The sequence below is a fragment of the Oncorhynchus nerka genome, linkage group LG3 (assembly GCF_034236695.1).
Source record: "Oncorhynchus nerka isolate Pitt River linkage group LG3, Oner_Uvic_2.0, whole genome shotgun sequence".
Taxonomy (NCBI): Eukaryota; Metazoa; Chordata; class Actinopteri; order Salmoniformes; family Salmonidae; genus Oncorhynchus; species Oncorhynchus nerka.
In genome coordinates, this window is record NC_088398.1 from 20,231,480 (window position 1) to 20,253,266 (window position 21,787).

At 44.0% G+C, this 21,787-nt stretch overlaps 1 protein-coding gene across 1 annotated transcript in view; it reads left to right on the plus strand.

The window, feature by feature from the left end:
• The first annotated feature begins 965 nt into the window (after positions 1-965).
• Positions 966-21,787, plus strand: part of LOC115103983 (toll-like receptor 2 type-2) — a 30,835-nt gene continuing 10,013 nt past the window's right edge. Inside the window, exon 1 of the mRNA XM_029625089.2 lies at positions 966-1,071. The gene's annotated coding sequence lies outside the window, so the exon portion shown is untranslated. The remainder of the gene's footprint in view (positions 1,072-21,787) is intronic.

Here is a 21,787-nt window from a genome sequence, read left to right on the forward strand (position 1 = left end):
TTATTGCTTAACACAAAAGGGACTATTTATTTTTGCCAACTCACTGCCAGCTTATTTTCTGCCTATCACTTCCTGATTTTTCCCCCAAAGGAAACTTGGCGTGACATGGTGATGAATCACTTATGATTAATAACAAGATCTAACAAGACAGCTTGCATTTGTTATGGGTTGTCATTCACTTTTGAACAACCACCAACAAACTGAGGCAACCATAATGAAGAACATATTTATTTCCCCCTCTCTCTTTTCTATTAAAGTTTCTACCCATTTGCCATGAAGTTAGTTTCCTATTTGTAATGAAGAGAAACAACTAATCTTATTCAATAACAGACAGGCTTACTTCTCGACTGCCAGAGATAGCCACACAAAGCAAAATCAAAACCCCTGCTACATACAACCATACAGCATATTAGTCATCCATTTTATTAGGTTCTAGCTTTCCTCTGTGCAAAGACAACCACAATACAATTATATCTAATGACATGACTCACTAAATCAATTTAATTGCCAGAGAGGTTTTAACTATAAATGTGGAAGGTTCTGACCTAGCATTTTGTCTTTATGTGTTAGAATACCCAGGGTGGAATAACAACAGAGACAAAGCTATTTCAATGTACTATTGCACAAGATGGCCCCATATCTTATTTTCCCCACAGTCACCTCAAAAGACATTGTGTGACATTAAAGGTTGCAAACCCCGCCAGCAGCGCTTGACTTGGATTGGAGTAGGTGCCGGTACTCATTTTGGGTGCAGGTACCTTTTATATTTAGGTGCAGGAGCGCTACAATACTTTGGAGCTAATATTCTATAAGAGGTGCAGGAGCTCAAGCAGTAGAACATTTGAGGTACCGGTACTCAGCTCCTGCCCAAGTCAAGCACTGCCCTGCAGAAAAGGGAATGTCTTCATCCACCACATTCCACATTCCTGAGCGCGTAACAGAGCAATGAAGGAAATAAGGCTTATAAAGGGCTGGTCTTCTTCCTTCATTTCTCATAAGCGTGATCAGTCACTGACAACATATGCTAAAGTGTTGAAGGGCTGAATTGGTTCACTAATCTTTCATCTTCAGGTGAGTGCTGAGAGTTTGTCTGACTACTTTATATAAAATGTAGGGAGAAGGGGGCTGGCATCATTTACACTCATTTAAATATTTGAGTGTAAAATTACCTAAAAAAATGCTAGTAGTAACTATTGTTAGGCTACAGGATGAGTTTACAAATACCAAACAGTCGGGCATCAAGGAAAAACTTTTAAAAATCTAGATATGCAAATGTGAACTTTTCAAGTGACTGAGAAATCAAATGAGTTTTTTTTAAGTAAGCAGGCCTAGACAGGCTGTATGAGATAAATATAGAACCACACTGTGATTATAGGAGGAGTCACCATCATGAGCTTTACTCTGTTAAAACATTTCCCTCAAGTCCAGCAACACAGTGATCTGCCAGGTGGTTGAGGGTGCGTTTGACTCCATTAATATTGTGCTAACTGAAGGACTCGTGTGAGGGCCATGGTTTTGTGCAGTCTGTGCAATTGAGCCATTGCATCACATATGGCTTTAATGTTAGGGTACAACTTATAATATTGAAGACCTTTGACCAGTTCTCTTGATAAATAGATTCTGTCAGTGAGACTAAGCTGTATAAAAAAAAGTTAAATATATCTATATAAAAATAAAACTATAGCTCAAGTCAAACTCACAACATTACAGTATGCATGCCAAGCAAACACACAATGGACAGTACCATGACAGACTAGGTTGGGGTAAGTCATTACCTGGGAGCAGTTTTAAAGCTAATTTCCTGCAGTTCTACACATTGTATTGCTCATCTCATGCCATTTGTCACATTTTGCCATGAGGCTGAGAGAAAACGTTGCAGTTTTAAATTGTCCAGTGAAAATCACTTTTAAAAGTGAATATTGTTAACTCATACTCAAATGTTGTTGCCTCATCCTATGCATAGTATTTGTGGCCGAAGTATAAATAAAAATCAACTCAAACTTGCAACTCAAACTAAAAATAATGCTTACTGTGATATCACCCTCCTGAGGAGAATGAGCTGGCTAATCACCGTTCTACTCAAATTCATATTTTTAATGCCCGGCATACGCCCACACCATTCCTACACAGAATATGTGCTTTAACATACTTAATTACCTTTTTTTAGAAGGAAAACCATTTCACTCATTGTAATTGATGAGTAATATTTTATAGAAATCTGGAAACACTGGACAGTTATTTTAAGAGGTCACCTTTGGGCAAAAACAGCAGCTTTGAACTGTATAACTGATCAAAGCACCATCATACCCAGTCATTTCACCCTTAAAATGGCTACATTAGTGCTATTTCTTACCGATGTAAAAACTGATCAGAGTTGGGGTTGTAAAAGGACTGCATCTTGCTGTAACTGTTAGTTTGAGTCAGAGCTACCATGGTGGTGTCTCCATTAAAACACTGAGATGGTGGTTTGAGTCAGGGCTATCATGGTGGTGTCTCCATTAAAACACTGAGATGGTGGTTTGAGTCAGGACTATCATGGTGGTGTCTCCATTAAAACACTGAGATGGTGGTTTGAGTTAGGGCTACCATGGTGGTGTCTCCATTAAAACACTGAGATGGTGGTTTGAGTTAGGGCTACCAGGTGTCTCCATTAAAACACTAGTCATGGTGGTGTCTCCATTAAAACACTGAGATGGTGGTTTGAGTCAGGGCTATCATGGTGGTGTCTCCATTAAAACACTGAGATGGTGGTTTGAGTCAGGGCTATCATGGTGGTGTCTCCATTAAAACACTGAGATGGTGGTTTGAGTCAGGGCTATCATGGTGGTGTCTCCATTAAAACACTGAGATGGTGGTTTGAGTCAGGGCTATCATGGTGGTGTCTCCATTAAAACACTGAGATGGTGGTTTGAGTCAGGGCTACCATGGTGGTGTCTCCATTAAAACACTGAGATGGTGGTTTGAGTCAGGGTCATGGTGGTGTCTCCATTAAAACACTGAGATGGTGGTTTGAGTCAGGGCTATCATGGTGGTGTCTCCATTAAAACACTGAGATGGTGGTTTGAGTCAGGGCTATCATGGTGGTGTCTCCATTAAAACACTGAGATGGTGGTTTGAGTCAGGGCTACCATGGTGGTGTCTCCATTAAAACACTGAGATGGTGGTTTGAGTCAGGGCTATCATGGTGGTGTCTCCATTAAAACACTGAGATGGTGGTTTGAGTCAGGGCTATCATGGTGGTGTCTCCATTAAAACACTGAGATGGTGGTTTGAGTCAGGGCTATCATGGTGGTGTCTCCATTAAAACACTGAGATGGTGGTTTGAGTCAGGGCTACCATGGTGGTGTCTCCATTAAAACACTGAGATGGTGGTTTGAGTCAGGGCTATCATGGTGGTGTCTCCATTAAAACACTGAGATGGTGGTTTGAGTCAGGGCTACCATGGTGGTGTCTCCATTAAAACACTGAGATGGTGGTTTGAGTCAGGGCTATCATGGTGGTGTCTCCATTAAAACACTGAGATGGTGGTTTGAGTCAGCTATCATGGTGGTGTCTCCATTAAAACACTATCATGGTGGTGTCTCCATTAAAACACTGAGATGGTGGTTTGAGTTAGGGCTACCATGGTGGTGTCTCCATTAAAACACTGAGATGGTGGTTTGAGTCAGGGCTACCATGGTGGTGTCTCCATTAAAACACTGAGATGGTGGTTTGAGTCAGGGCTATCATGGTGGTGTCTCCATTAAAACACTGAGATGGTGGTTTGAGTCAGGGCTACCATGGTGGTGTCTCCATTAAAACACTGAGATGGTGGTTTGAGTCAGGGCTATCATGGTGGTGTCTCCATTAAAACACTGAGATGGTGGTTTGAGTCAGGGCTATCATGGTGGTGTCTCCATTAAAACACTGAGATGGTGGTTTGAGTCAGGGCTATCATGGTGGTGTCTCCATTAAAACACTGAGATGGTGGTTTGAGTTAGGGCTATCATGGTGGTGTCTCCATTAAAACACTGAGATGGTGGTTTGAGTCAGGGCTACCATGGTGGTGTCTCCATTAAAACACTGAGATGGTGGTTTGAGTCAGGGCTATCATGGTGGTGTCTCCATTAAAACACTGAGATGGTGGTTTGAGTTAGGGCTATCATGGTGGTGTCTCCATTAAAACACTGAGATGGTGGTTTGAGTTAGGGCTATCATGGTGGTGTCTCCATTAAAACACTGAGATGGTGGTTTGAGTCAGGGCTATCATGGTGGTGTCTCCATTAAAACACTGGGATGGTGGTTTGAGTTCATGGTGGCTACTGAGATGGTGGTGTCTCCATTAAAACACTGAGATGGTGGTTTGAGTTAGGGCTATCATGGTGGTGTCTCCATTAAAACACTGAGATGGTGGTTTGAGTCAGGGCTATCATGGTGGTGTCTCCATTAAAACACTGAGATGGTGGTTTGAGTCAGGGCTATCATGGTGGTGTCTCCATTAAAACACTGAGATGGTGGTTTGAGTCAGGGCTATCATGGTGGTGTCTCCATTAAAACACTGAGATGGTGGTTTGAGTCAGGGCTATCATGGTGGTGTCTCCATTAAAACACTGAGATGGTGGTTTGAGTCAGGGCTATCATGGTGGTGTCTCCATTAAAACACTGAGATGGTGGTTTGAGTCAGGGCTATCATGGTGGTGTCTCCATTAAAACACTGAGATGGTGGTTTGAGTCATGGTGGGCTATCATGGTGGTGTCTCCATTAAAACACTGAGATGGTGGTTTGAGTCAGGGCTATCATGGTGGTGTCTCCATTAAAACACTGAGATGGTGGTTTGAGTTAGGGCTATCATGGTGGTGTCTCCATTAAAACACTGAGATGGTGGTTTGAGTCAGGGCTATCATGGTGGTGTCTCCATTAAAACACACTGAGATGGTGGTTTGAGTCATGGTGGGGCTATTAAAACACATGGTGGTGTCTCCATTAAAACACTGAGATGGTGGTTTGAGTCAGGGCTATCATGGTGGTGTCTCCATTAAAACACTGAGATGGTGGTTTGAGTCAGGGCTATCATGGTGGTGTCTCCATTAAAACACTGAGATGGTGGTTTGAGTCAGGGCTATCATGGTGGTGTCTCCATTAAAACACTGAGATGGTGGTTTGAGTCAGGGCTATCATGGTGGTGTCTCCATTAAAACACTGAGATGGTGGTTTGAGTCAGGGCTACCATGGTGGTGTCTCCATTAAAACACTGAGATGGTGGTTTGAGTCAGGGCTATCATGGTGGTGTCTCCATTAAAACACTGAGATGGTGGTTTGAGTCAGGGCTATCATGGTGGTGTCTCCATTAAAACACTGAGATGGTGGTTTGAGTCAGGGCTATCATGGTGGTGTCTCCATTAAAACACTGAGATGGTGGTTTGAGTCAGGGCTATCATGGTGGTGTCTCCATTAAAACACTGAGATGGTGGTTTGAGTCAGGGCTATCATGGTGGTGTCTCCATTAAAACACTGAGATGGTGGTTTGAGTCAGGGCTATCATGGTGGTGTCTCCATTAAAACACTGAGATGGTGGTTTGAGTCAGGGCTATCATGGTGGTGTCTCCATTAAAACACTGAGATGGTGGTTTGAGTTAGGGCTATCATGGTGGTGTCTCCATTAAAACACTGAGATGGTGGTTTGAGTCAGGGCTATCATGGTGGTGTCTCCATTAAAACACTGAGATGGTGGTTTGAGTCAGGGCTATCATGGTGGTGTCTCCATTAAAACACTGAGATGGTGGTTTGAGTCAGGGCTATCATGGTGGTGTCTCCATTAAAACACTGAGATGGTGGTTTGAGTTCAGGGCTATCATGGTGGTGTCTCCATTAAAACACTGAGATGGTGGTTTGAGGGATGGTGGTGTCTCCATTTGATGGTGGTTTTCAGGGCTATCATGGTGGTGTCTCCATTAAAACACTGAGATGGTGGTTTGAGTCAGGGCTATCATGGTGGTGTCTCCATTAAAACACTGAGATGGTGGTTTGAGTCAGGGCTATCATGGTGGTGTCTCCATTAAAACACTGAGATGGTGGTTTGAGTCAGGGCTATCATGGTGGTGTCTCCATTAAAACACTGAGATGGTGGTTTGAGTCAGGGCTATCATGGTGGTGTCTCCATTAAAACACTGAGATGGTGGTTTGAGTCAGGGCTATCATGGTGGGTGTCTCCATTAAAACACTGAGATGGTGGTGTCTCCATTAAAACACTGAGAGGGCTATCATGGTGGTGTCTCCATTAAAACACTGAGATGGTGGTTTGAGTCAGGGCTATCATGGTGGTGTCTCCATTAAAACACTGAGATGGTGGTTTGAGTTAGGGCTATCATGGTGGTGTCTCCATTAAAACACTGAGATGGTGGTTTGAGTCAGGGCTATCATGGTGGTGTCTCCATTAAAACACTGAGATGGTGGTTTGAGTCAGGGCTATCATGGTGGTTTGTCTCCATTAAAACACTGAGATGGTGGTTTGAGTCAGGGCTACCATGGTGGTGTCTCCATTAAAACACTGAGATGGTGGTTTGAGTCAGGGCTATCATGGTGGTGTCTCCATTAAAACACTGAGATGGTGGTTTGAGTCAGGGCTATCATGGTGGTGTCTCCATTAAAACACTGAGATGGTGGTTTGAGTCAGGGCTATCATGGTGGTGTCTCCATTAAAACACTGAGATGGTGGTTTGAGTCAGGGCTATCATGGTGGTGTCTCCATTAAAACACTGAGATGGTGGTTTGAGTCAGGGCTATCATGGTGGTGTCTCCATTAAAACACTGAGATGGTGGTTTGAGTCAGGGCTATCATGGTGGTGTCTCCATTAAAACACTGAGATGGTGGTTTGAGTCAGGGCTATCATGGTGGTGTCTCCATTAAAACACTGAGATGGTGGTTTGAGTCAGGGCTATCATGGTGGTGTCTCCATTAAAACACTGAGATGGTGGTTTGAGTCAGGGCTATCATGGTGGTGTCTCCATTAAAACACTGAGATGGTGGTTTGAGTCAGGGCTATCATGGTGGTGGTGTCTCCATTAAAACACTGAGATGGTGGTTTGAGTCAGGGCTATCATGGTGGTGTCTCCATTAAAACACTGAGATGGTGGTTTGAGTCAGGGCTATCATGGTGGTGTCTCCATTAAAACACTGAGATGGTGGTTTGAGTCAGGGCTATCATGGTGGTGTCTCCATTAAAACACTGAGATGGTGGTTTGAGTTAGGGCTATCATGGTGGTGTCTCCATTAAAACACTGAGATGGTGGTTTGAGTTAGGGCTATCATGGTGGTGTCTCCATTAAAACACTGAGATGGTGGTTTGAGTTAGGGCTATCATGGTGGTGTCTCCATTAAAACACTGAGATGGTGGTTTGAGAGGGATGGTGGTGGTTTGATGGTGGTTTTAGGGCTATCATGGTGGTGTCTCCATTAAAACACTGAGATGGTGGTTTGAGTCAGGGCTACCATGGTGGTGTCTCCATTAAAACACTGAGATGGTGGTTTGAGTCTGAGAGGGCTATCATGGTGGTGTCTCCATTAAAACACTGAGATGGTGGTTTGAGTCAGGGCTATCATGGTGGTGTCTCCATTAAAACACTGAGATGGTGGTTTGAGTCAGGGCTATCATGGTGGTGTCTCCATTAAAACACTGAGATGGTGGTTTGACAGGGCTATCATGGTGGTGTTCCATTAAAACACTGAGATGGTGGTTTGAGTCAGGGCTATCATGGTGGTGTCTCCATTAAAACACTGAGATGGTGGTTTGAGTCAGGGCTATCATGGTGGTGTCTCCATTAAAACACTGAGATGGTGGTTTGAGTCATGGGGCTACACATGGTGGTGTCTCCATTAAAACACTGAGATGGTGGTTTGAGTCAGGGCTATCATGGTGGTGTCTCCATTAAAACACTGAGATGGTGGTTTGAGTCAGGGCTATCATGGTGGTGTCTCCATTCCATTAAAACACTGAGATGGTGGTTTGAGTCAGGGCTACCATGGTGGTGTCTCCATTAAAACACTGAGATGGTGGTTTGAGTCAGGGCTATCATGGTGGTGTCTCCATTAAAACACTGAGATGGTGGTTTGAGTCAGGGCTATCATGGTGGTGTCTCCATTAAAACACTGAGATGGTGGTTTGAGTTAGGGCTATCATGGTGGTGTCTCCATTAAAACACTGAGATGGTGGTTTGAGTCAGGGCTATCATGGTGGTGTCTCCATTAAAACACTGAGATGGTGGTTTGAGTTAGGGCTATCATGGTGGTGTCTCCATTAAAACACTGAGATGGTGGTTTGAGTTAGGGCTAGGCCATGGTGGTGTCTCCATTAAAACACTGAGATGGTGGTTTGAGTCAGGGCTATCATGGTGGTGTCTCCATTAAAACACTGAGATGGTGGTTTGAGTCAGGGCTACCATGGTGGTGTCTCCATTAAAACACTGAGATGGTGGTTTGAGTCAGGGCTATCATGGTGGTGTCTCCATTAAAACACTGAGATGGTGGTTTGAGTTAGGGCTACCATGGTGGTGTCTCCATTAAAACACTGAGATGGTGGTTTGAGTTAGGGCTACGATGGTGGTGTCTCCATTAAAACACTGAGATGGTGGTTTGAGTTAGGGCTATCATGGTGGTGTCTCCATTAAAACACTGAGATGGTGGTTTGAGTCAGGGCTATCATGGTGGTGTCTCCATTAAAACACTGAGATGGTGGTTTGAGTCAGGGCTATCATGGTGGTGTCTCCATTAAAACACTGAGATGGTGGTTTGAGTCAGGGCTATCATGGTGGTGTCTCCATTAAAACACTGAGATGGTGGTTTGAGTCAGGGCTATCATGGTGGTGTCTCCATTAAAACACTGAGATGGTGGTTTGAGTCAGGGCTATCATGGTGGTGTCTCCATTAAAACACTGAGATGGTGGTTTGAGTCAGGGCTATCATGGTGGTGTCTCCATTAAAACACTGAGATGGTGGTTTGAGTCAGGGCTATCATGGTGGTGTCTCCATTAAAACACTGAGATGGTGGTTTGAGTCAGGGCTATCATGGTGGTGTCTCCATTAAAACACTGAGATGGTGGTTTGAGCTTCAGGGCTATCATGGTGGTGTCTCTCCATTAAAACACTGAGATGGTGGTTTGAGTTAGGGCTATCATGGTGGTGTCTCCATTAAAACACTGAGATGGTGGTTTGAGTCAGGGCTACCATGGTGGTGTCTCCATTAAAACACTGAGATGGTGGTTTGAGTCAGGGCTATCATGGTGGTGTCTCCATTAAAACACTGAGATGGTGGTTTGAGTCAGGGCTATCATGGTGGTGTCTCCATTAAAACACTGAGATGGTGGTTTGAGTCAGGGCTATCATGGTGGTGTCTCCATTAAAACACTGAGATGGTGGTTTGAGTCAGGGCTATCATGGTGGTGTCTCCATTAAAACACTGAGATGGTGGTTTGAGTCAGGGCTATCATGGTGGTGTCTCCATTAAAACACTGAGATGGTGGTTTGAGTCAGGGCTATAAAACATGGTGGTGTCTCCATTACAACACTGAGATGGTGGTTTGAGTCAGGGCTATCATGGTGGTGTCTCCATTAAAACACTGAGATGGTGGTTTGAGTCAGGGCTATCATGGTGGTGTCTCCATTAAAACACTGAGATGGTGGTTTGAGTCAGGGCTAGTCATGGTGGTGTCTCCATTAAAACACTGAGATGGTGGTTTGAGTCAGGGCTATCATGGTGGTGTCTCCATTAAAACACTGAGATGGTGGTTTGAGTCAGGGCTATCATGGTGGTGTCTCCATTAAAACACTGAGATGGTGGTTTGAGTCAGGGCTATCATGGTGGTGTCTCCATTAAAACACTGAGATGGTGGTTTGAGTCAGGGCTATCATGGTGGTGTCTCCATTAAAACACTGAGATGGTGGTTTGAGTTCAGGGCTATCATGGTGGTGTCTCCATTAAAACACTGAGATGGTGGTTTGAGTTAGGGCTATCATGGTGGTGTCTCCATTAAAACACTGAGATGGTGGTTTGAGATGGTGGTTTGGCAGGGCTATCATGGTGGTGTCTCCATTAAAACACTGAGATGGTGGTTTGAGTTAGGGCTATCATGGTGGTGTCTCCATTAAAACACTGAGATGGTGGTTTGAGTTAGGGCTATCATGGTGGTGTCTCCATTAAAACACTGAGATGGTGGTTTGAGTCAGGGCTATCATGGTGGTGTCTCCATTAAAACACTGAGATGGTGGTTTGAGTCAGGGCTATCATGGTGGTGTCTCCATTAAAACACTGAGATGGTGGTTTGTCAGGGCTATCATGGTGGTGTCTCCATTAAAACACTGAGATGGTGGTTTGAGTCAGCTATCATGGTGGTGATATCATGGTGGTGTCTCCATTAAAACACTGAGATGGTGGTTTGAGTCAGGGCTATCATGGTGGTGTCTCCATTAAAACACTGAGATGGTGGTTTGAGTCAGGGCTATCATGGTGGTGTCTCCATTAAAACACTGAGATGGTGGTTTGAGTCAGGGCTACCATGGTGAGTGTCTCCATTAAAACACTGAGATGGTGGTTTGAGTCAGGGCTATCATGGTGGTGTCTCCATTAAAACACTGAGATGGTGGTTTGAGTTAGGGCTATCATGGTGGTGTCTCCATTAAAACACTGAGATGGTGGTTTGAGTCAGGGCTATCATGGTGGTGTCTCCATTAAAACACTGAGATGGTGGTTTGAGTCAGGGCTATCATGGTGGTGTCTCCATTAAAACACTGAGATGGTGGTTTGAGTCAGGGCTATCATGGTGGTGTCTCCATTAAAACACTGAGATGGTGGTTTGAGTCAGGGCTATCATGGTGGTGTCTCCATTAAAACACTGAGATGGTGGTTTGAGTCAGGGCTACCATGGTGGTGTCTCCATTAAAACACTGAGATGGTGGTTTGAGTCAGGGCTATCATGGTGGTGTCTCCATTAAAACACTGAGATGGTGGTTTGAGTCAGGGCTATCATGGTGGTGTCTCCATTAAAACACTGAGATGGTGGTTTGAGTCAGGGCTATCATGGTGGTGTCTCCATTAAAACACTGAGATGGTGGTTTGAGTCAGGGCTATCATGGTGGTGTCTCCATTAAAACACTGAGATGGTGGTTTGAGTCAGGGCTATCATGGTGGTGTCTCCATTAAAACACTGAGATGGTGGTTTGAGTCAGGGCTATCATGGTGGTGTCTCCATTAAAACACTGAGATGGTGGTTTGAGTCAGGGCTATCATGGTGGTGTCTCCATTAAAACACTGAGATGGTGGTTTGAGTTCAGGGCTATCATGGTGGTGTCTCCATTAAAACACTGAGATGGTGGTTTGAGTCAGGGCTATCATGGTGGTGTCTCCATTAAAACACTGAGATGGTGGTTTGAGTCAGGGCTATCATGGTGGTGTCTCCATTAAAACACTGAGATGGTGGTTTGAGTCAGGGCTACCATGGTGGTGTCTCCATTAAAACACTGAGATGGTGGTTTGAGTCAGGGCTATCATGGTGGTGTCTCCATTAAAACACTGAGATGGTGGTTTGAGTCAGGGCTATCATGGTGGTGTCTCCATTAAAACACTGAGATGGTGGTTTGAGTTAGGGCTATCATGGTGGTGTCTCCATTAAAACACTGAGATGGTGGTTTGAGTCAGGGCTACCATGGTGGTGTCTCCATTAAAACACTGAGATGGTGGTTTGAGTCAGGGCTATCATGGTGGTGTCTCCATTAAAACACTGAGATGGTGGTTTGAGTCAGGGCTATCATGGTGGTGTCTCCATTAAAACACTGAGATGGTGGTTTGAGTTGGGGCTATCGTGGTGGTGTCTCCATTAAAACACTGATGGTGGTTTGAGTTAGGGCTATCATGGTGGTGTCTCCATTAAAACACTGAGATGGTGGTTTGAGTTAGGGCTATCATGGTGATGTCTCCATTAAAACATTGAGATGGTGGTTTGAGTCAGGGCTATCATGGTGGTGTCTCCATTAAAACACTGAGATGGTGGTTTGAGTCAGGGCTACCATGGTGGTGTCTCCATTAAAACACTGAGATGGTGGTTTGAGTCAGGGCTATAGGGCTATCATGGTGGTGTCTCCATTAAAACACTGAGATGGTGGTTTGAGTTCAGGGCTATCATGGTGGTGTCGTCTCCATTAAAACACTGAGATGGTGGTTTGAGTCAGGGCTATCATGGTGGTGTCTCCATTAAAACACTGAGATGGTGGTTTGAGTTAGGGCTACCATGGTGGTGTCTCCATTAAAACACTGAGATGGTGGTTTGAGTCAGGGCTACCATGGTGGTGTCTCCATTAAAACACTGAGATGGTGGTTTTTCAGGGCTATCATGGTGGTGGTCTCCATTAAAACACTGAGATGGTGGTTTGAGTTAGGGCTATCATGGTGGTGTCTCCATTAAAACACTGAGATGGTGGTTTGAGTCAGGGCTATCATGGTGGTGTCTCCATTAAAACACTGAGATGGTGGTTTGAGTCAGGGCTATCATGGTGGTGTCTCCATTAAAACACTGAGATGGTGGTTTGAGTTAGGGCTATCATGGTGGTGTCTCCATTAAAACACTGAGATGGTGGTTTGAGTCAGGGCTATCATGGTGGTGTCTCCATTAAAACACTGAGATGGTGGTTTCAGGGCTATCATGGTGGTGTCTCCATTAAAACACTGAGATGGTGGTTTGAGTTAGGGCTATCATGGTGGTGTCTCCATTAAAACACTGAGATGGTGGTTTGAGTCAGGGCTACCATGGTGGTGTCTCCATTAAAACACTGAGATGGTGGTTTGAGTTAGGGCTATCATGGTGGTGTCTCCATTAAAACACTGAGATGGTGGTTTGAGTTAGGGCTATCATGGTGGTGTCTCCATTAAAACACTGAGATGGTGGTTTGAGTTAGGGCTATCATGGTGGTGTCTCCATTAAAACACTGAGATGGTGGTTTGAGTTAGGGCTATCATGGTGGTGTCTCCATTAAAACACTGAGATGGTGGTTTGAGTCAGGGCTATCATGGTGGTGTCTCCATTAAAACACTGAGATGGTGGTTTGAGTCAGGGCTATCATGGTGGTGTCTCCATTAAAACACTGAGATGGTGGTTTGAGTCAGGGCTATCATGGTGGTGTGTCTCCATTAAAACACTGAGATGGTGGTTTGAGTCTGAGAGGGCTATCATGGTGGTGTCTCCATTAAAACACTGAGATGGTGGTTTGAGTCAGGGCTATCATGGTGGTGTCTCCATTAAAACACTGAGATGGTGGTTTGAGTCAGGGCTATCATGGTGGTGTCTCCATTAAAACACTGAGATGGTGGTTTGAGTTAGGGCTATCATGGTGGTGTCTCCATTAAAACACTGAGATGGTGGTTTGAGTTAGGGCTATCATGGTGGTGTCTCCATTAAAACACTGAGATGGTGGTTTGAGTTAGGGCTATCATGGTGGTGTCTCCATTAAAACACTGAGATGGTGGTTTGAGAGGGCTTCAGGGCTACACATGGTGGTGTCTCCATTAAAACACTGAGATGGTGGTTTGAGTCAGGGCTATCATGGTGGTGTCTCCATTAAAACACTGAGATGGTGGTTTGAGTCAGGGCTATCATGGTGGTGTCTCCATTAAAACACTGAGATGGTGGTTTGAGTTAGGGCTATCATGGTGGTGTCTCCATTAAAACACTGAGATGGTGGTTTGAGTCAGGGCTATCATGGTGGTGTCTCCATTAAAACACTGAGATGGTGGTTTGAGTCAGGGCTATCATGGTGGTGTCTCCATTAAAACACTGAGATGGTGGTTTGAGTCAGGGCTATCATGGTGGTGTCTCCATTAAAACACTGAGATGGTGGTTTGAGTCAGGGCTATCATGGTGGTGTCTCCATTAAAACACTGAGATGGTGGTTTGAGTCAGGGCTATCATGGTGGTGTCTCCATTAAAACACTGAGATGGTGGTTTGAGTTAGGGCTATCATGGTGGTGTCTCCATTAAAACACTGAGATGGTGGTTTGAGTCAGGGCTATCATGGTGGTGTCTCCATTAAAACACTGAGATGGTGGTTTGAGTCAGGGCTATCATGGTGGTGTCTCCATTAAAACACTGAGATGGTGGTTTGAGTCAGGGCTATCATGGTGGTGTCTCCATTAAAACACTGAGATGGTGGTTTGAGTCAGGGCTATCATGGTGGTGTCTCCATTAAAACACTGAGATGGTGGTTTGAGTCAGGGCTATCATGGTGGTGTCTCCATTAAAACACTGAGATGGTGGTTTGAGTCAGGGCTATCATGGTGGTGTCTCCATTACTGAGAACACTGAGATGGTGGTTTGAGTCAGGGCTATCATGGTGGTGTCTCCATTAAAACACTGAGATGGTGGTTTGAGTCAGGGCTATCATGGTGGTGTCTCCATTAAAACACTGAGATGGTGGTTTGAGTCAGGGCTATCATGGTGGTGTCTCCATTAAAACACTAGGGCTATCATGGTGGTGATGGATGGTTTGAGTTAGGGCTACCATGGTGGTGTCTCCATTAAAACACTGAGATGGTGGTTTGAGTTAGGGCTATCATGGTGGTGTCTCCATTAAAACACAGATGGTGGTTTGAGTTAGGGCTATCATGGTGGTGTCTCCATTAAAACACTGAGATGGTGGTTTGAGTTAGGGCTATCATGGTGGTGTCTCCATTAAAACACAGATGGTGGTTTGAGTTAGGGCTACCATGGTGGTGTCTCCATTAAAACACTGAGATGGTGGTTTGAGTAAAACACATGGTGGTTTGGGCTATCATGGTGGTGTCTCCATTAAAACACAGATGGTGGTTTGAGTTAGGGCTACCATGGTGGTGTCTCCATTAAAACACAGATGGTGGTTTGAGTTAGGGCTATCATGGTGGTGTCTCCATTAAAACACTGAGATGGTGGTTTGAGTTAGGGCTATCATGGTGGTGTCTCCATTAAAACACTGAGATGGTGGTTTGAGTCAGGGCTATCATGGTGGTGTCTCCATTAAAACACTGAGATGGTGGTTTGAGTCAGGGCTATCATGGTGGTGTCTCCATTAAAACACTGAGATGGTGGTTTGAGTCAGGGATATCATGGTGGTGTCTCCATTACAACACTGAGATGGTGGTTTGAGTTAGGGCTATCATGGTGGTGTCTCCATTAAAACACTGAGATGGTGGTTTGAGTCAGGGCTATCATGGTGGTGTCTCCATTAAAACACTGAGATGGTGGTTTGAGTCAGGGCTATCATGGTGGTGTCTCCATTACAACACTGAGATGGTGGTTTGAGTTAGGGCTATCATGGTGGTGTCTCCATTAAAACTGAGACTGAGGGATGGTGGGTTTGAGTTAGGGCTATCATGGTGGTGTCTCCATTAAAACACTGAGATGGTGGTTTGAGTCAGGGCTATCATGGTGGTGTCTCCATTAAAACACTGAGATGGTGGTTTGAGTTAGGGCTATCATGGTGGTGTCTCCATTAAAACACTGAGATGGTGGTTTGAGTTAGGGCTATCATGGTGGTGTCTCCATTAAAACACTGAGATGGTGGTTTGAGTCAGGGCTATCATGGTGGTGTCTCCATTAAAACACTGAGATGGTGGTTTGAGTCAGGGCTATCTGAGATGGTGGTGTCTCCATTAAAACACTGAGATGGTGGTTTGAGTCAGGGCTATCATGGTGGTGTCTCCATTAAAACACTGAGATGGTGGTTTGAGTCAGGGATATCATGGTGGTGTCTCCATTACAACACTGAGATGGTGGTTTGAGTTAGGGCTATCATGGTGGTGTCTCCATTAAAACACTGAGATGGTGGTTTGAGTCAGGGCTATCATGGTGGTGTCTCCATTAAAACACTGAGATGGTGGTTTGAGTCAGGGCTACCATGGTGTTGTCTCCATTAAAACACTGAGATGGTGGTTTGAGTCAGGGCTACCATGGTGGTGTCTCCATTAAAACACTGAGATGGTGGTTTGAGTCAGGGCTATCATGGTGGTGTCTCCATTAAAACACTGAGATGGTGGTTTGAGTCAGGGCTATCATGGTGGTGTCTCCATTAAAACACTGAGATGGTGGTTTGAGTTAGGGCTATCATGGTGGTGTCTCCATTAAAACACTGAGATGGTGGTTTGCTACCATGGTGGTGTCTCCATTAAAACACTGAGATGGTGGTTTGAGTCAGGGCTATCATGGTGGTGTCTCCATTAAAACACTGAGATGGTGGTTTGAGTCAGGGCTATCATGGTGGTGTCTCCATTAAAACACTGAGATGGTGGTTTGAGTTGGGGATGGTGGTGTCTCCATTAAAACACTGAGATGGTGGTTTGAGTTAGGGCTATCATGGTGGTGTCTCCATTAAAACATTGAGATGGTGGTTTGAGTTGGGGCTATCGTGGTGGTGTCTCCATTAAAACACAGATGGTGGTTTGAGTTAGGGCTACCGTGGTGGTGTCTCCATTAAAACACAGATGGTGGTTTGAGTTAGGGCTATCATGGTGGTGTCTCCATTAAAACACAGATGGTGGTTTGAGTTAGGGCTACCATGGTGGTGTCTCCATTAAAACACATATGGTGGTTTGAGTTAGGGCTATCATGGTGGTGTCTCCATTAAAACACAGATGGTGGTTTGAGTTGGGGCTATCATGGTGGTGTCTCCATTAAAACACAGATGGTGGTTTGAGTTAGGGCTATCATGGTGGTGTCTCCATTAAAACACAGATGGTGGTTTGAGTTAGGGCTATCATGGTGGTGTCTCCATTAAAACACAGATGGTGGTTTGAGTTATCATGGTGGGCTACCATGGTGGTGTCGTCTCCATTAAAACACAGATGGTGGTTTGAGTTAGGGCTATCATGGTGGTGTCTCCATTAAAACACAGATGGTGGTTTGAGTTAGATGGGTCTCCATTAAAACACAGATGGTTTGAGTTAGGGCTATCATGGTGGTGTCTCCATTAAAACACAGATGGTGGTTTGAGTACCATGGTGGTGTCTCCATTAAAACACTGAGATGGTGGTTTGAGTCAGGGCTATCATGGTGGTGTCTCCATTAAAACACAGATTTGAGTGGTTTGTCTCCATTAAAACACTGAGATGGTGGTTTGAGTCAGGGCTATCGATGGTGGTGTCTCCATTAAAACACTGAGATGGTGGTTTGAGTTAGGGCTATCATGGTGGTGTCTCCATTAAAACACTGAGATGGTGGCTATCATGGTGGTGTCTCCATTGAGTCAGGGCTATCATGGTGGTGTCTCCATTAAAACACTGAGATGGTGGTTTGAGTCAGGGCTATCATGGTGGTGTCTCCATTAAAACACTGAGATGGTGGTTTGAGGGCTATCAGTCTCCATGGTGGTGTTCCATTAAAACACTGAGATGGTGGTTTGAGTTAGGGCTATCATGGTGGTGTCTCCATTAAAACACTGAGATGGTGGTTTGAGTCAGGGCTAGGGCTCATGGTGGTGTCTCCATTAAAACACTGAGATGGTGGTTTGAGTCAGGGCTATCATGGTGGTGTCTCCATTAAAACACTGAGATGGTGGTTTGAGTCAGGGCTATCATGGTGGTGTCTCCATTAAAACACTGAGATGGTGGTTTGAGTCAGGGCTATCATGGTGGTGTCTCCATTAAAACACTGAGATGGTGGTTTGAGTCAGGGCTATCATGGTGGTGTCTCCATTAAAACACTGAGATGGTGGTTTGAGTCAGGGCTATCATGGTGGTGTCTCCATTAAAACACTGAGATGGTGGTTTGAGTCAGGGCTATCATGGTGGTGTCTCCATTAAAACACTGAGATGGTGGTTTGAGTCAGGGCTATCATGGTGGTGTCTCCATTAAAACACTGAGATGGTGGTTTGAGTCAGGGCTATCATGGTGGTGTCTCCATTAAAACACTGAGATGGTGGTTTGAGTTAGGGCTATCATGGTGGTGTCTCCATTAAAACACTGAGATGGTGGTTTGAGTTCAGGGCTATCATGGTGGTGTCTCCATTAAAACACTGAGATGGTGGTTTGAGTTAGGGCTATCATGGTGGTGTCTCCATTAAAACACAGATGGTGGTTTGAGATGGTGGTCTCCATTAAAACACTGAGATGGTGGTTTGAGTTAGGGCTATCATGGTGGTGTCTCCATTAAAACACAGATGGTGGTTTGAGTTAGGGCTACCATGGTGGTGTCTCCATTAAAACACAGATGGTGGTTTGAGTTAGGGCTATCATGGTGGTGTCTCCATTAAAACACTGAGATGGTGGTTTGAGTTGGGGCTATCATGGTGGTGTCTCCATTAAAACACTGATGGTGGTTTGAGTTAGGGCTATCATGGTGGTGTCTCCATTAAAACATTGAGATGGTGGTTTGAGCTTCATGGTGGGCTATCATGGTGGTGTCTCCATTAAAACACAGATGGTGGTTTGAGTATCATGGTGGTGCTAAAACACATGGTGGTTTGAGTCAGGGCTATCATGGTGGTGTCTCCATTAAAACACAGATGGTGGTTTGAGTTAGGGCTACCATGGTGGTGTCTCCATTAAAACACAGATGGTGGTTTGAGTTAGGGCTATCATGGTGGTGTCTCCATTAAAACACAGATGGTGGTTTGAGTTAGGGCTACCATGGTGGTGTCTCCATTAAAACACAGATGGTGGTTTGAGTTAGGGCTATCATGGTGGTGTCTCCATTAAAACACAGATGGTGGTTTGAGTTAGGGCTATCATGGTGGTGTCTCCATTAAAACACTGAGATGGTGGTTTGAGTTAAGGCTATCATGGTGGTGTCTCCATTAAAACACAGATGGTGGTTTGAGTTGGGGCTATCATGGTGGTGTCTCCATTAAAACACAGATGGTAGTTTGAGTTAGGGCTACCATGGTGGTGTCTCCATTAAAACACTGAGATGGTGGAATACTGTTCAAAGGGCTGTTGCCCAGTTTATTATTTCAGTGGAATTGAAGATAATGACAAGGTTGTAGATGTAGTGGTCTGGAAGGGAGATAAAGGGAAATATTAGTAACAAAACATAAAAAGGTGTAGATATGACAAAGTAGTGCCAGGTGACTATTACAGGGAACTGGGTAATATAACTACAACTAAGGAGGCAGCCACGACTAAAACCTAAAAAGGGACATTATCAAACTGAGGACATTGATATACAAAGATAAATAACATAGGACAAAGTTATGGCTGCATATAATATTGATTTATCGCCAACAACATAATAAATAGGCACTTAATTTGTCATATCACACACAAGGAAAAGGATGGGGGCCACCCCATGGCATCACCAAGCATAAACTATGCTAGTGCTTAGGGAGAAGCATGCTGCTTATATGGGAAAACAGACGAGCGAAAAAGGGAGGAGAGGTGATTATAGAAGTGGGAACTGGTGTGTGTATTTGACCTGTTGGGGAAGCCAAAGTGGTGATAGGATTAGGGGGAATGTCAGTCAGGTTAGGGACAATTCGACAACACTGATCTTTACAGCAGGGCTGTCAAACTCATTCCATGGAGGGCCTAGTGTCTGCTGGTTTTTCCAAAGACCTAGGCAATCAGGTAAGGGGAGTTCCTTCATAATGTGTGACCTTACCTCCTCAATCAAGTACAAAGGAATAGAAAAATCCCGCTGACACTCGGCCCTCTGGAATGAGTTTGACACGTGCTCTACAGATTGTCCAAAAACCAATCCTGTGAAATGACGTCAACACATACTGGAGGAGTTAATGAGTAGCTACAAGTGGCTAGTTCAGCTAACGAACTAGCTACATTGGTCGCTGCGCGCATGACCAGAATGACACACCGAAGGCACACCCCATTTCTGTTAGAACATGTTGGAGGTGGAGGAGTTTGACCGTTTTCATGTCCAAAGTCGACCGTTAAAGATAATTTCCTGCAATTCAACACATGTTGCCATTGATTATGACATGTTCGTATGCATGAACTTCAGGCTAAGGGCAACATCACATGAGCAAGGTTATATACCAGCAAAAATATTGTAATCAGATTACAGATAGTTTTGAAAAACGAGATGATTACTTCGAGGATTACTTTTAAATTCAGAAAGGATGTTTGCGGACATTTTTTTACACTTCTATGTTTTCTAAATGACATTCAAATCAGCATTGAAAAATGGTGCAAATTTAAGTTTGTTCCACCTGAGCGAGTCTGACCACAAGTCAGAGACCACTGTAACGGCAGATTTCCTCCTCTTCGTCTGAAGAGGAGGTATAGCAGGGATTGGACCAAAACGCATGGAAAGTGTCCATATCATTTATTATAAAACAACTGAACACTAAGAACAACAAAACAATAAATGTGAACATGAACGAAAACCAAACCGAAACAGTCCCGTGTGGTCACCGACACGGAAACAAACACCCAAACATAGAAACACAAAACATAGACTGCCCACCCCAACTCACAGCCCTGACCATACTAAATAAAGACAAAACAAAGGAAAATAAAGGTCAGAACGTGACAACCACTATGATGACACACCAAATGTATTAGATAGATCGCGGGAAAAGAGCAGGAATAGGCTTTTGTAGGCTACATTCCAAACTATGTCTTCCAATGGTGCGACAAAGATGATCCATTTTGAATCAACGCTTGGAGGTAAGGATGACAGCAGTGGTGTGTAGTCTACGGCGACACGATTATCACTTATTATTGATATCTACATAGCGCGTTGATGTGAATCACACTGCTGCTCTCTCATTTAGATATTTACTCCTTACGGATTGTGGTTGTTGTGGATGGCTGTTCACAAATCTAAATGTGTATTTGAACCCAATAATGGTTGAATTCAATACGTTTAAGCTGCCTATCAATCCTTGTTTTTGAAACCAGTGGACAGCCAGTGAAAAATGCGCTCTTGCAACAGCTCCATAGTGCGGATCCAAACCTATGGAATAAAAGTAGGGCTTTTATTGCTCAATTTAATCCATGCTGATAAAAAAAACTAAAATCCATTGGCCTAATGGACACATGCTCAAGTTTTCACACTTTTGATAGACTTAAAGGGGCAATCTGTAGTTGCTACATCAATTGTTGTACTTATACATTATAATATATATATATATATCCATTGATTCTTGAAGAATATAATTTACAAATGCCTCATGAGCTTAGTTCAACTGTCAAACTCCATGAGAACCCAAAATATATGCTTGTTTTACTCCAATGTTTGTAAACATTGTAAATGTAAACAACCGCTGTATAGCCACATAACATGATTAAAATAATACTTCATAATCTGAGAGCGGTTACATTTCTCTAGGCCCATCCATCAGCTTTTTACCAAAACAGGCAGGGTGAACCATTTAGTTATTGTTTCATCTGTGGATTTGCCCTTTAAACAGCTGTATATGATCAAGATATCAAAGTGTCACCAACAAAAAGGTAAACAATAGGTCTATAACAAATGCAGCAGGCATTCATTTTTCACATGAAAATAGCAGTTTTCATTAGTCCTCAAAGCATGCCATTCCATGAGCGCAGCATTTATTTTTTAAACTCAAATCACTGAGCCCAATCAGTCCTACATGACAACACAATCATAAACAACAGAGTAGGGCTGGCCAGTAAGTCCTTAGTTTTGGTGTCATGTTGAGGTAAAACTACTTGGCTAATCTATACTTCCATATTTCCAAGTCCTATTCTTGAAGATCAAAGGGTATAACATTAATTGGAATGACTGGAATTCTCATTTTGGTTTTAATGCAAAGCTATAATTTAATGGTATTATATGTAGTAGAAAGCGATGGGTTAGAAGAAGTCTACATAACCAAC